Consider the following 15,400-nt stretch of genomic DNA (forward strand, 5'->3'; position numbering starts at 1 on the left):
TTATGTGGTCTCTGTGGCAACTATTCAACCCTGCTGTTGTAATATGCTAGTCACTAGACAAGAATACATAAATGACTAGGTATGGCTGTGTTCCAATAAGACTTTGCTTATAAAAATAGTAAGCTAGTAAGCCCAGGTCTATAGTTTGCTGACCCCTATCCTACATCAGAACTTGGATCATGTATCTCCCCACCAAAGCCTTTCCATTTTCTATAGAACATAATGTTCACCATCCTTCTAAATCTGGCATTACTAACTTACCACCTAGGGTCAGTTGCCTCAAACTCTGAAGTTTCCATCTATAGTCTGATACGTTCCTTGATATCTCCTGATTTGATGGCAGTGGGAAAGATGGTTCGGTGGCAGGTGGGTTTGGGGATTTGGTTAGGGGAGAATGAGAATGCTTCTGTCTGATAATTCCATATTCTCAGTAGATGATGGACAAGGATACCTGCTGAGAGACAAAGGTGGAAGAGGCAGAGTAGAAGATCAAAGAAAGAGGATCCAGATCAATGTGACCATTCTGGGGACCAGAAACGTAAAATTATTGGAGAACTATAGCAAGATTTCTGGGTCATATCAAGATTCAAACTGTGGCCTGAGATTACAACTTCACGGTGAAACTAGTTATGTGGTTACGTAATCTGTGGTCACTAACACTCCTGTGTAAACAAGGAGAAAGTCTGAAGCCAGAGGAGTTCATACATGGATTGGGGTTTTGTAGGGTGAGCTCAATTGAGGGAGAGAAAGAACTGAGAGTTGAAAGTATTTGTAAAAGGGCATCATGATGATGATAACAGAATCTGTGCCAAACACGCTGGAAAGTGATGACAGGAGGGGACTGATGGATAATAAGAAGGTGGGGGGATGAGAGGATCAGATGTCCCCACATCATTGAAGAACTGTGTGGTCATATGGAAGTACTTGTGCTGCTGAATACATAGGAAGCTGTCATAGTTAAATGTTTCAATAGGAAATTTTTTAAAAGGTTTGCATTTTTTAAGAGATGTAAAGGTCCAGGGTGTGACCATAAATTAAGGGACTGAAGGGAAAAGAAAAATGTCAATGGAATATAGAAATCAAGAAACTGAGAAGCTGGGGCTTTTTGATGGGTCATCCATGTAGGTATTGAAATCACCCAGGATAAAGAAAGGAAACCGGAATGGAAGACTGCCAGGAACAGAAGGCTGGTGAAAGCGGAGGTAGGACTAAGAGGTTGGGAAAAGCGTGTAAGAAGGTGTAGGAAACAGTGATCTATCCAAATGACGTTAGCATTGAAAGAACAGTGATTTTTGCAGGAGGGAAGGGGTGAGATAATTTGGAAACAGAAAAGGGGAGCAAGGAGTACACCTACCTCAGTCAACTCAATGTAATCAACTCCTGGCCCTAATGTTTGTTCAGGGCCCAGGCAGGTTTCAGGTAATGCAAGGAGGTAAAGGGAATAAATATTTGAAGAACAAGGAATTGCTTATTCATATTGGGGTCACAGGAGACACTCAAAGCGTTTGTTTGGGAAGAGAGGGAAGTGGAGAGGATATACAGCTTATGGATTAAGAGTTTGTGAGAAAAAGAATGACTTGGGCTGGGACTCCTTCAAATTAGTGAAGCATGATGGCATTGGTCCCGAGAGACTCACCTTGTAATCCTCTTGGTGGTGTATTGGCCTCGGGACTAGTGGTTATTCTTTCAGTAACTGAAAGTTCTAGATTCATCTGTTACAATGAGCTCAGTTAGCTTGGGTGAGCCTCTAAACCTCTCAAAACCTCAGTTTTTCCATCTATGCCGCAAGGAATTGGTCTAAATAATCTCTTGAACTTCAGGCATCTTAAATACCTGAGAGTAAAGAAATAGGGTCATGCCACATGTGAGCTTGCAGTATTAGAAATAAATATTTATCAGGGCGCCTGGGTGGCTCAGTTGGTTAAGCGACTGCCTTCAGCTCAGGTCATGATCCCAGGGTCCTGGGATCGAGTCCCACATCGGGCTCCCTGCTCTGCGGGAAGCCTGCTTCTCCCTCTCCCACTCCCCCTGCTTGTGTTCCCTCTCTCGCTGTGTCTCTCTCTGTCAAATAAATAAAATCTTTAAAAAAAAAAAATATTTATCTTGCAAATCAATGATGTATCAAGAGTTAATATTAGATAGAAAGATATCTGAGAGTTTATACATATGCCTCATTTGGCTTAAAAGTATGTTAATGATTTCAGCAAAACAGAGATACATGACAGAACAATCCAGCATATTTTAGAGATATTTGGTAATGCCTTCCTGCTAAAGCAAATATACTTTATTAACTCACAAATATGAAATAGTAATAGATTTATGATATCTCAGATGCTAAGTAGTAATTAAAGTTGAAACTTATTTGCCAACCCTTATCTCCCATCCTTTCCATTCTTATTCCCCTCCGCATTCAGTTTATATCATTAGTTAACTGTATTATTGCTATTATAACAGTAGAATAATGCATGAATGAGATACTTGAAAGTATACAATTATAATTGGTGAAGGCAATGAGTTATTGAGGAGGTTCATTCAATCAAGAATGAAAATGCTTCACAAGTTTTTTAGTATTTAGACTAATTTCCTACTAACCTACTTAGTTGAACTGATGGATCAGTTCAGTCAACCCTGTAACCACACTAATAGCCTACTGGTTAAAAACTTTATTTCAGTCCAGATTGTGGAACAACTTTGGGTCCAATCAGATGATGGATCTTATCAGCTGAGGAGTTTGTCCTGATGTCTTGATTTTAGCTGAGTTTGGTGTCCAGGTAGGTGTTTTGTTGAATGGTTAAGACTCTTGAGATAGGTCTCTAAGAGAAAAAAGCAGTAAAGTTTGAGCTTTATTGGGAAAGGACATAAAATCGAAGGGGGGGTAATGTGGACATTATATATTCTTATTAGCAAATAAAAATGCTGTATATTGGAGCTAAAACCTTAATACATGTGAATTAATTTTACTCAGAGGCAAAATGTTAAAAATTGGAACGTTTCATTAGTTGAAAAGTGTATATGTGTAAAAGTGGTATAGAAGTTTCTTTATCTTATGATATTGAATGGAATTTAAAAGTTTGTATTTGAGAAATACGGTTTATTTCATACTAGGTGTTGCAATTACAGTTTGGGTAATTGGCCACTAGATGGCAGGACTGTAATATGCATGTGGGTCAGAAAACACTGTAAAGGCACATTCTGTAGGCATAGGTAATATGGTTTATTTTATACTAGGTGTTGCAATTACAATTTGGGTAATTGGCCACTAGATGGCAGGACTGTAATATGCATGTGGGTCAGAAAACACTGTAAAGGGGCATTCTGTAGGCAGAGATAATTTAAAAAGTCAACATACGGAATTCCTTTCAATACAGTTTAAATACACAAGTTAAGCAGATACTTATATGTTAGGATTTTTATAAATGCTGGAGACACAAAAATGAATGTTATATGACCTATGTCACCAAAGAGATGATAGTTGGAGATAGGTGTGAGATCTTTTTGTTTTTTAAAGCACTAATAGAATGTGGTAAACACTATTATAGATTTTTTATTTTAAAGTATAATGGGACGTAGAGACTATGAAAATTAATTCTGCCTGTGACGATGACGTTGAAACAAGCAAGGACTTCTTGGAAAGTTATAGAGAATGTAAAAGTCTGAGGAGGAGCTTATCTTCTAGAAAACAAAACAAAAAACATAATCTAAAGCAAAAAGTACAAAAATAACTTATCTTTTACTGTTATGGATAAAGTGACAATGTAAAATTTAAAATAAAATTAAAAAATGAAACTAATTGCCTTTTTTTTAAGATTTTATTTATTTGTCAGAGAGAGAGGGAGAGCGCAGAGGCAGAGGGAGAAGCAGGCTCCCCACTGAGCAGGACCCTGGGATCATGACCTGAGCCGAAGGCAGATGCTTAACTGACTGAGCCACCCAGGCGTCTCAAAAAATGAAACTAATTCCTTTGTAATCCTTACTTATAATCCAGTGGTTCACAACCAAGGACAATTTTGCCTCTGTACATTTGGCAATGTCTAGAGACATTTAAAAAAAAAAATTTTATTTTTAAGTAATCTCTACATCCACTGTGCGGCTTGAACTCACAACCCCAAGGTCAAGAGTCACACGCTTACCAACTGAGCCAGCTAGGCGCCCCCCTCTAGAGACATTTCTCTTTGTCACAGTTGGGGAGAGGGTGCTGCTGGCATCGAGTATGTGAAGGTCAGGGATGCTGCTAAAACAGGACAGGCCTCCACAAGAAAAAAATTACCTGGCCCAAAATGTCAACAGCACCAAGGTATTGTAACTAGGTAAATGAACCTAGAGGTTTAGAATTGGACAGGAGAACACAGGTAAAATTCAGCATTTTGGAAATTGAAAGCTATAATTTTTGTCTCAAGATCAGGAGCAGATGAGGTCTGGTGTTTGGGAGAAAAAAGGCTGGAAACAGCACCTTGGATTGAAGATACTTGGGCAAGCTCACTGAACGGCTTTTGAATATGTACAGTTGGAGCTAGGACAACACAAGCTTGATTTTGCCTTGGCTAATAAGGGTTAGAGGGCAAGTGGCCAGAGTCAACACTGTGGGACATGCAGACCAGGGTTTGGATCTCGGCTTTGGCATTTGTTAGCGAGGTGACTCACTTTACTTTCTAAGTTTCCATTCCTTTAAAATGGGAAACTTGTTGAGAGGATTAGAAATGTATGTGAAATACCTAGGACATAAAAGGCGCTGCATAAATGGGGTTTAACATTACTGAGATACTGTGAATAGTCCAGTTATATCCCCCCTTCCACAGTTTGTCTTCGCCCCTTTTGGAAAATTAGTCAGAATACAACTGAATGTAATAACATTGAAAATAGGAAAACATATGAATTGTGGGATGGGGAGAGAAAAAGTAAATGACAAGACACAAAACTTTTGCAAGACATCATTGGGAGAAGTATTGAAAGCTGAGTCAGAATCACCAAGCTCTCTGAACAGTATTGTTCTCTGTTAGGGAGAAAATAGCTAATACTTCCATGAGGAGGCGAGGGGTTTCGGGGGTGGGGGTGGGGGAAGATGGTGCTGTGATTAGCCAAACACAGACTGGCTAAACCAACTGTGCTGTTCCTTCACCTACACAGCTGAAGGGAATGAAGCCCACAACAGTGCTGACTGTTCTCACTTGCTGTTACTACCACTGTTCCAAAGTAGGTGACGCTGCCCTGCAACAATACTGTATATCCCCAATCCATACTTTCCTTGTTGATTACTTCATGCTTTCTGAGCTTCATACCTCCAAGGCCTTCTCCACCATAGTCACTCTTGGCTGATGATCTTGGTTCCTATTTCACTGGCAAAATAGAAGCCTTCATAGGAGAACTTTCATGGACTCACACTTCATCTACTCACCTCATGCACCTGTGTCCATTCAGTCTACCTTCTTTCTCCGTTACTAAGCATGCACTTGAACCATCTGTACTCTTAGCTAAGACCAACCTCTCACTGATATACTATATTCCATCCCTTTTCACCACTAAAGGCATGATTCCAGTAATTCTCACCCATTCTCTTGGATCATAATTATTCCCTCTCTTTTGGATCATTCCTATCACCATGCCAACTGCTGTTATTTCTCCCATTAATTTTTTTTTAACTGTGCCAGCTTTATTTTGCTTCTTTTCTATAAACTTTTTAGAATCCTCTATATTGACCGGCTGACTTTCTCTGCTTCCATTTTCTCTTGAACAGGGTCCATCAGGCTTTCACCATCACTGCTCCACAAAAACTGTGCTTTTCGCCAGGGCAATTTGTATTGCTAAATTCAATAACCAGCTCTCATGCCTCATCTTCCCGAACTATTAGCAGCATTTGATATGGTCAGTTACATTTTCCTCCTTAAAACATTTTCTTGGTTTCTTAGCTACCACACCTTGCTGGCTTGCTTTCTGCTTTGTTTGCTCCTTAGTCTCTTGCTTTTCCTCTACATGCTTCCTCTCCCAACCTCTATATTTTTGGAATGCCCTGTAGTTAGTCTTGAGAACTCTTCCTTTTCTATCTATATTCAGTTTCTTCATAATTTTCTCCAACGTCATGGCTTTAAATACCGTATGCTGATGATTCCCATATTTATATCTCTGGCTTAAACCTCTATCCTGAATTCCAGGCTTGTTGCCTAAACTTCCTCAACCTCTTTAGTTCCATCTCAAAATTAATGTGTCTAACACTAAACTCTATATACAAACTCCCAAACTTCCTCGTCTCGGATAATGGAAATGTAATTCTTCATTTGCTGAGGCCCAAACTTTGGAGTAATGCGTAATACCCCCTCTCTTGTATTAAAAACATCTCACATCTGAAGTGTCAGCAAATTCCATTGTCTGACTCTATTTTCAGTTATATCCCAAATCTGTCTAATCTGGAACAAGTCCTTCTCCTCTCACCTGGTATTGCAGTGATGGGTTGGTTGATTTTCCTGAGTATTCTTTGGTCTTCTTTCCCATTCTGCTTTTAATATAGAAGCCAGAATAATCCTCTTGAACTTAGTCAGATCATATTGCCCCTCTGCTCAAATTCTCTACTGACTTCCAAAAGATCCTGTGTGTTCTAGGCCTCCGTTAACTCTTAGACCTTCTTTACTACTATTCCCTTGCTCATCCAGCTCCAGCCACGATGGCCTCATCACTGTTTCTTGAATACTTCAGTAACGGTCTTGCCTCAGGTTCTTTGTACTTGCTGCTCCTCTGCTTTTCCCCTAGATTCCCTGTGGTTCCCTTTTCCTAAGGGCAAAATTTTAACACCTATTTTTAAACATTTTCTCTATACTCCTTCCCTACTTTAGTTTTTCTCCTTAACACTTAACATTCTCTAGATACTATATATAGTATTTATATTTATATATATTTATATTCTGTGTATTTCTTCTGCTGTTTGTCAATCTTCCGTCTCCAAAAAGACAGGGATTTTTGTCTGTTTTGTCCATTATTATAATAGCAGTGCCTAGAACAGGGCTTGCCACACAGTAGGTACTCAGTATTTGTTTAGTGAATTTTAAATGACGCTTGTTGAGTGAACATCAGATGAATCTGGTAACCCTATAACCATCCACACTGGGGAGAAAGGTTAGAGTAGACATGAAAATTTGTTACACAATAATACTCAGCAATGTAATTTGGCAAAAAATATCAAAAAACATTTCCTCTCAGAATCACTAAAATTACTTGAAATCCTTCAGAGCCATAACTAATGGTCAGAGATATGATAAGGGCTGCCACAGGGCTTGGTGAGGAGTAGGCAAAACTAGGAAAAATCAGTTCTCCTATGGATGTATCTGGAAGCTATTCTTCTTAGGGACTTTGACAACCCTACTTGTCTACTTGTTTTAAGGTTTCTTGACTGATATCTTAATTGATTTCTGTGACTAAAATAAGTAACCCAAAATGTTAGGGAATAAAATAATTTTTTTTATGGCTTATAATTCCACAGCTTCCCTGGGCAGTTCTTCCCAACATGGTATTGTCCAAGGTCAGACAGCATCAGTCATCTGAAGGCTTGACCAGGAGCTCAGCCAGACCTCTCAGCCAGATCTCAGTTCTTTCCACATGGTCCTTACATTGAGCTTCAAGTTACTGTGACTGGGTTCCAAGAGCAGGCATTCCAAGAAGTAGGAAGCAGAAGATTCTGGGTCGTTGAGGGCTAGACCCAGAACAGGCATAGTATCAATTCTGTTTTATCCTATTAGAGTAGTGAGAAGCCCAGCCCAGACTGTGGAAGCAGGACTGCACAAGAAGTGTGGTTCATTAACTTATCTGTCACATTGGGTACTTTTATTAGACACCTCCAGAACACTGAATCACATTCCTTAGGCCTACCTCTGGTTTCAGCTGAAGCTGAAGTGTATATTTCTGTACAACCTCAGGCTGACTTTGCACTTCTCACTAAAAGTGAGAGCCAGATTTTTCGGCGCTCTACCCCAAATCCTTCTCTGATACCAGGAAACCTGAAAATACAGGTGAGTTAACTTCTAGAACAACCTTGTATCAGTGGGAGATGGAAGCTCCAGCCTCTTGTCCCTGGGGAAGATAATTCTGGGAAGCATGATCTATGCATTAGGACCCTCAGTATGTCCTGATGAATTGAGCCCGGTGATGGGTATTAAGGAGGGCACGTACTGCATGGAGCACTGGGTGTTATACGAAAACAATGGATCGTGGATCACTACATCAAAAACTAATGATGTATTGTATGGTGACTAACATAATATAATTAAATTAAAAACTACAAAAAAAAAAAAATTGAGCTCCTTTTGCCCAGAGAACTTTGGTTATGGACACTTATATTGGATTTTTCTACCTTTTGAACTCATTTTCCTTGGTCCCTCATTCCTATATCCTAGGATCTCCACCCAAATAAACTACCTGCATTCAAGATCTTTCTGACTCTTCTTTTTTGGGGAAACAAACTTAGGCATTTTATCTAATAATGAGAGAAATCCTTTCATGTTTCTTTTAAAGAACAAAGTTGGGACTTCTGAAAATGGTTGAACCTGTGTCTATAAATTCCAATCTTTCCATTTCAGTAAAAGGGTTTATAGTCTAAGGGCTGAAAATGTGTTTCAGTGTATAAAGCTAATTGAAGTGGTGGGGAAAGTTTAGTCCTTTGTTAAATGGAAACCAACTGGATAGGATGACTCATTCTGTCTTGGCCATTCCTGCAAAGAAGTTGGATGGCTCCAGATTCAGAAATAGTGCACACTCTAGTTGTACACACAACTTTCCTTTCTTCAAGATAGATTAAACCTTACTGTAAAGATAATACTGTCCCCTTAGGAAAGGTGACTGTTGTAAAATTTTCCTGTTTTAGGAAAAGGAAATATTCAGTGCAAAACCTTTAAATGTGGTATATAAGCTAAGAGCTGGCACCTTAATTCAGTAAATAATTCAGTTGTTCAACTGAGAGAAGTTTTTATGCAAACTTTGGAAGAGTTTCAATATGTATATGTGTGTATTTACACTGCTAGTTGAATTTATATTTGAAGATATATATTTGAAGTAATCACTTAAGTTATATTTCTTTTACAATTTATTTGTATATCATCTTCAAAAAATGATTTATAGCTACTTAAAATGATACATAAATGTGACCAGGTAGAATGTATTGGAATTAAAATAAAAGCAGTGTAACAGGGTGAGGCCTAGAGCAGATATATATCCAGATACATGTGCTTCTATGCTGGCCTTTGTAATCTCTTGAGATGAATATAGAAAAATACCTGCAAAAGGCTGAAGTTCTCCCCAAAATACAGTTTGGATCTTTTATAGCATACAAATGAACATAAAATGGAATCCAAAAGTTCTGCTCTGTGTAGCATGGCAATGATTGATTTAGCTTGAAAACAGTTTAAAGCCGTTATAATCAGATACTTGCTTCAGGTGAAAAACCACAAAAACAATTCTTGAAAACCTCCCTTTAGCACCTATAGAATACCTGACCTTGAAGAGCTGTTTCCTCACACATCTTCCAAGATGTTCTATTTGTTCAGTATTCACCAAGATAATTGAGACAACTTGTTGTATTGGCTTATTGTTTATAAATTGGTTAAAGGTTCTGGGACATCCTCCAAAAATAACTATTTTCACATTTAAAAAGTTGGTAAGTAACTCTCTTTTCTGGCAATAATGAGCTTGCAGAACCTGTTGTTTGTTCAAGCTACTCACGATTTGAGATAATAATATAACCACATCATTAGCCTGTAAAACATTGTTCATCTTTCTGTTCTCTATGGGACTGTGTCCAACTCATCTGAAAGCAGCATCTGATCATTAAGAATCAAGTTATAAAGAATGGTGGGGGTAATAACTTTGCTTTACCCTTGTGGAAAATTTCAGCTCTTCTATCAGAAATCTATTTTTGATAAATTTAAGGATTGTTTTAGGCTCCTCTTCTAGTTGAAGACTAGCTTGAATTCATTTTGGTGTTACATGATTTAAAAAAAAAAATTAGTATGTTTTACAAGCTATCAATTATCTGGGCAGCCAGCCCCAGGATGACATTCACAAACCATAGGACTTTCCAAAATTCCAATTTATCTAGGTTGAACCCACAATTTCCCTTTGATGCCCACCCAAGAATGTTGATATTAGTTCTTTTTTGTTTTTTCCTTTTATCCACTCAGCACTGCCTCCAGCCCCCCAAAACTGTCATTCCATCTCTAGAACTTTGCTTTTGCTCCAGGTTATGCCATTGTAATAAGTGTCTTTAGCCAAACCACTTAACCTTTCCATGTCTCATTCCTCAGCTGAAAGCACCTACCTCATGGGGTTGTGGTGATTAAATGAATTCATACACAAAACTGTAGGGGAGGAAAAAATTGTTTTTTTCTTCTACCCTCCTAGGCCTTCTGGCTGGGGCCCTATAAATTGGCTGACAAAAAATTAACTTGAAAACAGGTTCTTAGCATGTACATTGAATACAGTTGGAACACTTAGAGATGAGGAATTCAAAGGAGTGGTTAGAATTTGGGGTCTATATACCTAACTTAGCAGGGGAAATGATGGGAAAGAGCACTTATGGAAGAGCAAATGGCTTTTTGGAAAGATAAATGGGTCCTTAGAGGCATATATGGGAGATATGATAGTTTGTGACACTGTGCGTCTGGGTGTGGTGCCGACTTCTTGTCTCCCAGAAGCTAGTAGAGTGGCTCCTGGGAGGGGATTTGTGACAACTGAGTTCTTTTGGGAGGCCCTGCTTCTAGGCAGGTAAGGGATTTCAAGAACTCAAATGCCTTCAGCTCAAAATAATCCTGTCAAAGTGGCATATTTTGGGGATGGCATATCCTGATCCCTTTCAGTGTATAAGACTGTGTAATACTCTTAGAACATTCCTGACAAGTAGCAAACACTGTCTGAATGCATGGTGCTGTTACTGTGATGATTGCTGTGATGGAATGCTGTTTGAGCATCCGTAAGTGAAGGTTTGGGTTGAGCTTTGCTTGTACCAGAGCCCGTGTCCACTGAGTTAAAGGTGAGGATGATATAAGGGCGCCTGGGTGGCTCAGTCAGTTAAGCATCCGACTCTTGGACTCTTGGTTTTGGCTCAGGTCATGATCTCAGGGCTCATGGCTTGGAGCCCCAAGTCAGACTTTGTGCTCAGCGGGGCGTCTTCTGGAGATTCTCTCTCCTTTTCCATCTCCCTCTGCCCCTCCCCCCGCTCATACACAAGCTCTCCCTAAAATAAATAATCTTTTTTTTTTTTAATTAAAAAAAAGGTGATGAGGATCTAATCCCTCACTTCTCCTTCTCCTTCAAGATTCTGAACCAGTTGAGAACAAAGAGAAGACAGTAGAGCTGGATGGCCCAGAGCCAGTGTGGCTGGAAGCCGACCTCGGAGTCCCGGGGACCGTTGTACAGCAGGCACTGAGGGCAGCATGAGCTGCCGTGAGCCAAGAGCTGTGCAGGGTCCGCGTGCCTCTGAGAGTGCAGGTGTTTGCTTCACATTTTAAAAATTAAAGCCAGAAGTGCTCCGGCTGCCACTGCAGATACAAGCTGGGCTTTCTCTTTCCTGCTGATGAGTATAATTCTACTCTCCATTGGCTAAGGAAACACTGGTATGAACCAATGTGACTTTGTTAACCTGACACTACTCCCCTATCTACTAATTGGGTTTAAGCTAAATCACCATACAGAAACCTGTGTGGCAGAACTGTCCTATGAAGTTGTGACTCATGTTTCCTCTTTCATTTGAAGGTTAAATCTGAATGTCAGTTCCTTGCTCCGGCTGGTACACCGACCTGCCGACGACGGGAGGGTGCAGGCTCACAGGGGATCAGCTCCACCAGGGGTTCACGGGATTCGTTAGGTCACAACACACACATACAGAGCAAACCACGTGTCTAGAATTTTCACTCTGCTGGGTTTTTTGTTGTTGTTGTTGTTCGTGCATTTTTAATATCCTCTGTGGCATCCTCTGGGTATGCTGAGCTGCCAGCCTGGAGCTAATGCACCATACAAAACCATGTAAAGTTCCCCAGCACAGAGCAACCATTCAGTAAATGTCAGTTATTATTATTATTAGCCCTGATCAATGGAGAAATGCGGCCCACTGGTTACTGGTTTCTCCCCGGTCTACCCCATCAGTTCAGTCACTCCTCCTTGTATGAGAAGTTGCTAGTAATTGAGATTTGCTAAGAATGGAAGATTTTTTTCCCTTGGCATTTCTGAGAAGGCAGAAATGTTTGTCAAAGTCTCCAACACTTTTCTTAGAGAAAGGAAATGTTGATGGAAGTTCCTACATTTTGAGCCAAGGCAGAAACACACAGTGCGGATAATGAAGTTTCTATTTATAACATGGATTCGTACAGATTTCTCCACTGGAAGAACACAGGCAGTTGGACTACAGATCCCACATGTGTTCAAATACATTTTGTGTGACTTAGCTAGTCTCAAGGCTTCCCTGGGCCTGCAAACATAAACAGATGGTCCTGGCAGGGGTGACACCACAGCCTGTTTGCTGAAAGCTTCCTCTGGAAGCTTCCCTTGGGGGAGGGAATGTGCACACTCAGTGGGGTGACCATGATCGTCCATCTGGTTTGTCTAGACTGGCCAGTGTTCTTCTGTTGTACTAGCATCTCAAGTGGTTTAGCATTTGTCACTCTCAAAAATGTTCCAGTTTAGGTGATAAATTATATGCTTACTTCAAAATGAAAACACATCATATATTCAGCTTGCCAAGGAACAAGTTCTAAAATCACAGAAAAAGATTTCTTTCCTAATGCATTAGACAATTTTGCAATAGAAGCCATAAAACTGATAGAGGTCAGGATGATGGATCTATCTGTATTTCTCTAAGAAATGGCTAGAGAATTAAAAGACCCAAAAGACCAAACATAGAGAAATTATTAATGAAAAATCCAGAAGCCTAGCAGGCAATTAACATTAATAGCCCCCAACATTTTGTAGACCTTACTCTTGGGGTCTACAGCCAAAATGCAGAAGAGGATTCTTGGAGAATGCAGATTACGCTCCAGGACCACCCCCACTTACTGGCGGTGCTGTGTAGCTCATGGCTCACGGGTTGTTAGGGTGCCATTTCTTGTGGAGCTGTCCACTCCACATCCAGCCGGTTGAGCCCAGCTGAGTCAAGATAGGGGGCGAGTCTGAAGGGTTTTTGACTGACCATTAATCCCCACTGGATTAGGGGGTCACTGGTGAGATGGCTGGAATCAGGCAGTGGGGTTAAAGCCCTCCATCTGGAGATAACTAAGTCCCTCCCACTTTCTGAAACTTTGCAGTATGTTCGAGATGGCAGGGTGTGAGAGGTAGGGAGAAGACAGGAGGATTAGTATTGGGGAAGAATCCTTTCAATGGGAAAATCTTTCAGTGGAAGATACAAAGCTGTCAGGCAATTTGGGGCAAAAAGGGGAATTGTTATCAGAGTTATCAGTGTGGCTTAGATCCAAATTTGATAAAGTATCCTTTGAGGGATTCTAGTTTTTACAGGATAGGACTCTCTAGGGACAAAGAAAAAAGCCTTGAAAAGCCCAGCCCAACCATACCCCTGTACTTTCAGAATTTGGGAGAATGAAGGAGTTGGGGATAAGATAATAGACATAGAAGGGAGACAAAGATCATAATCAGAAAGTACGAGAAAAGATATAAAGTATATGAATATCATATAACATGTAATAATGCTATATATTGTTAGTAGACACACAGATAATAAAATTATACAAACAGGCATGGGTTGTATGCATCCACTACAGGGAAACAGTGATCCTGGGGGAAAAGGAGGGGGACAGAGATGGGCCAAAGCAGGGCTTTTAGTTGTCTCTGTCATTATTCTCTCCAAATTACATTGGAAGTGAATACTTTGACAGCAGTGACAGGACTCTGATTTCCAGGCTCCTGGATTCTTGTGGGCCTCTGAGAGCCCCATTACTCCTGGTTTCCCACAGGGGTCAAGCCAGAACTGCATATTCTTGGGTATGAGGTTCACCTTGCTCTTCCCTCCTAGCATGCAATTACCAAGATTTGCCTAAAACCCAGTTATTATATATTTTGGTTACCATGGATTCTGAGTCACATATTTTCTCTTAAGGAGAATAGTGTGATAGACTTTTTTGGTGTCATATTTTAATGAGTAACCTTTTTGGCCAATCAATGACCCATATGCAGAGGGGGGAGGGTAATGGCCCTGGGAAAAGTTTATATTGAGGAGGAAGTAGAATGTGTTGGAGAAAATCCAATAAAGCATGTGGAAGAGAAAGAAAATCCAATAAAGCATCCAATAAATCCAATTTTTGCATGGCAAAAAGGGGCTAGGATGCATGGGAAGGGATTTTCCTAGTTATAATAAGGACTCTATCCCCTATTCATACTTTTCCAGACCAGTGGTTCTCAAAATGTGGTCACCACCTCACAGCATCAGCATCACCTGGGCCCCACACCAGACCCACTGAATCAGAAACTTTGGGACTGGTACCATCTATCCGTGTTTTACAAGCCCTCTAAGTGATTCTAAGACACACTAAAGTTTGGTAACCACTTCTCTAGACTCACTTCTTGTTGCCCACAATGAAGGTCATTAAAAATCACCACCACTGTTGATTTGAATCAAAAAGAAGAAATGGGAGAACAAAGGAGGTCAACAAAACCCAAGTAAAGGACAGGCCTAAGCTAGTAATTGCAGTAAACTATTAGAGAACACTAACAGTAGTGTAGACAAAATTAAACATAATGGTTTAAAATTATAGAGAAACCTAAAATTAAGAAAAAGATCTAGGATAATGCTAAAATTAAAATGCAATAAAATAGGCTAAAAGTTAAAAATAGAATAAGGGGGAGGGGCGCCTGGGTGGCTCGGTTGAGTGACCGCCTTCGGCTCAGGTCATGATCTCAGGGTCCTGGGATCGAGCCCTGCATGGGGTTCCCTGCTCAGCAGAAAGCCTGCTTCTCCCTCTTCCTCTGCCTGCCGCTCTGCTTACTTGTGCTCTATCTCTCTGTCAAATAAATAAAAATATATTAAGTGTCTGACTTGATTTCAGCTCAGGTCATGATCTCGGGGTCCTGGGATTGAGTCCTGCATCCAGCTCTGTGCTCAGCATGAAGTCTGCTTGTCCCTCTCCCTCTGCTCCTACCCCCCACCCCCTGCTCATTCTCTCTCTCTCGCTCGCTCTCTCTGTGGAATAAATAAATAAGTAAAATCCTTAAAAAAAAATAAAATGAAAGGTCAAGAAGTAGGAGAGGAAAAATATACTGGTGGGATGGGAAACAGAGAAGCAAAGAGGAACAAGGTCCCTGATGGAGTGTGGAGGTGGGTGTGCTTACCTAGCGTCAAGGCAGAGGGCTGCACTGTTCCTTGTGAAGAAGTGGAGGGTGGAGAGTCTGGCACACCCTCATGGCTTCCCTATCACTTGACCCCCTT

General features: G+C 40.4%; 1 long non-coding RNA gene across 14 annotated transcripts in view; it reads left to right on the plus strand.

Moving 5' to 3' along the window:
• LOC115940167 (uncharacterized) overlaps positions 1 to 15,400 on the plus strand; it is a 91,689-nt gene that overhangs the window by 16,762 nt on the left and 59,527 nt on the right. The window contains exons 4-5 of one of the 14 annotated variants that reach the window (XR_014139168.1): positions 435 to 2,771; positions 11,288 to 11,585. The exons of the other annotated variants lie outside the window; for them this stretch is intronic. This is a non-coding gene — a long non-coding RNA (uncharacterized LOC115940167). The remainder of the gene's footprint in view (positions 1 to 434; positions 2,772 to 11,287; positions 11,586 to 15,400) is intronic. 14 annotated transcript variants of the gene reach the window in all.

This window comes from Leptonychotes weddellii, chromosome 12 (assembly GCF_054177405.1).
Source record: "Leptonychotes weddellii isolate Sample4059 chromosome 12, ASM5417740v2, whole genome shotgun sequence".
Classification (NCBI taxonomy): Eukaryota; Metazoa; Chordata; class Mammalia; order Carnivora; family Phocidae; genus Leptonychotes; species Leptonychotes weddellii.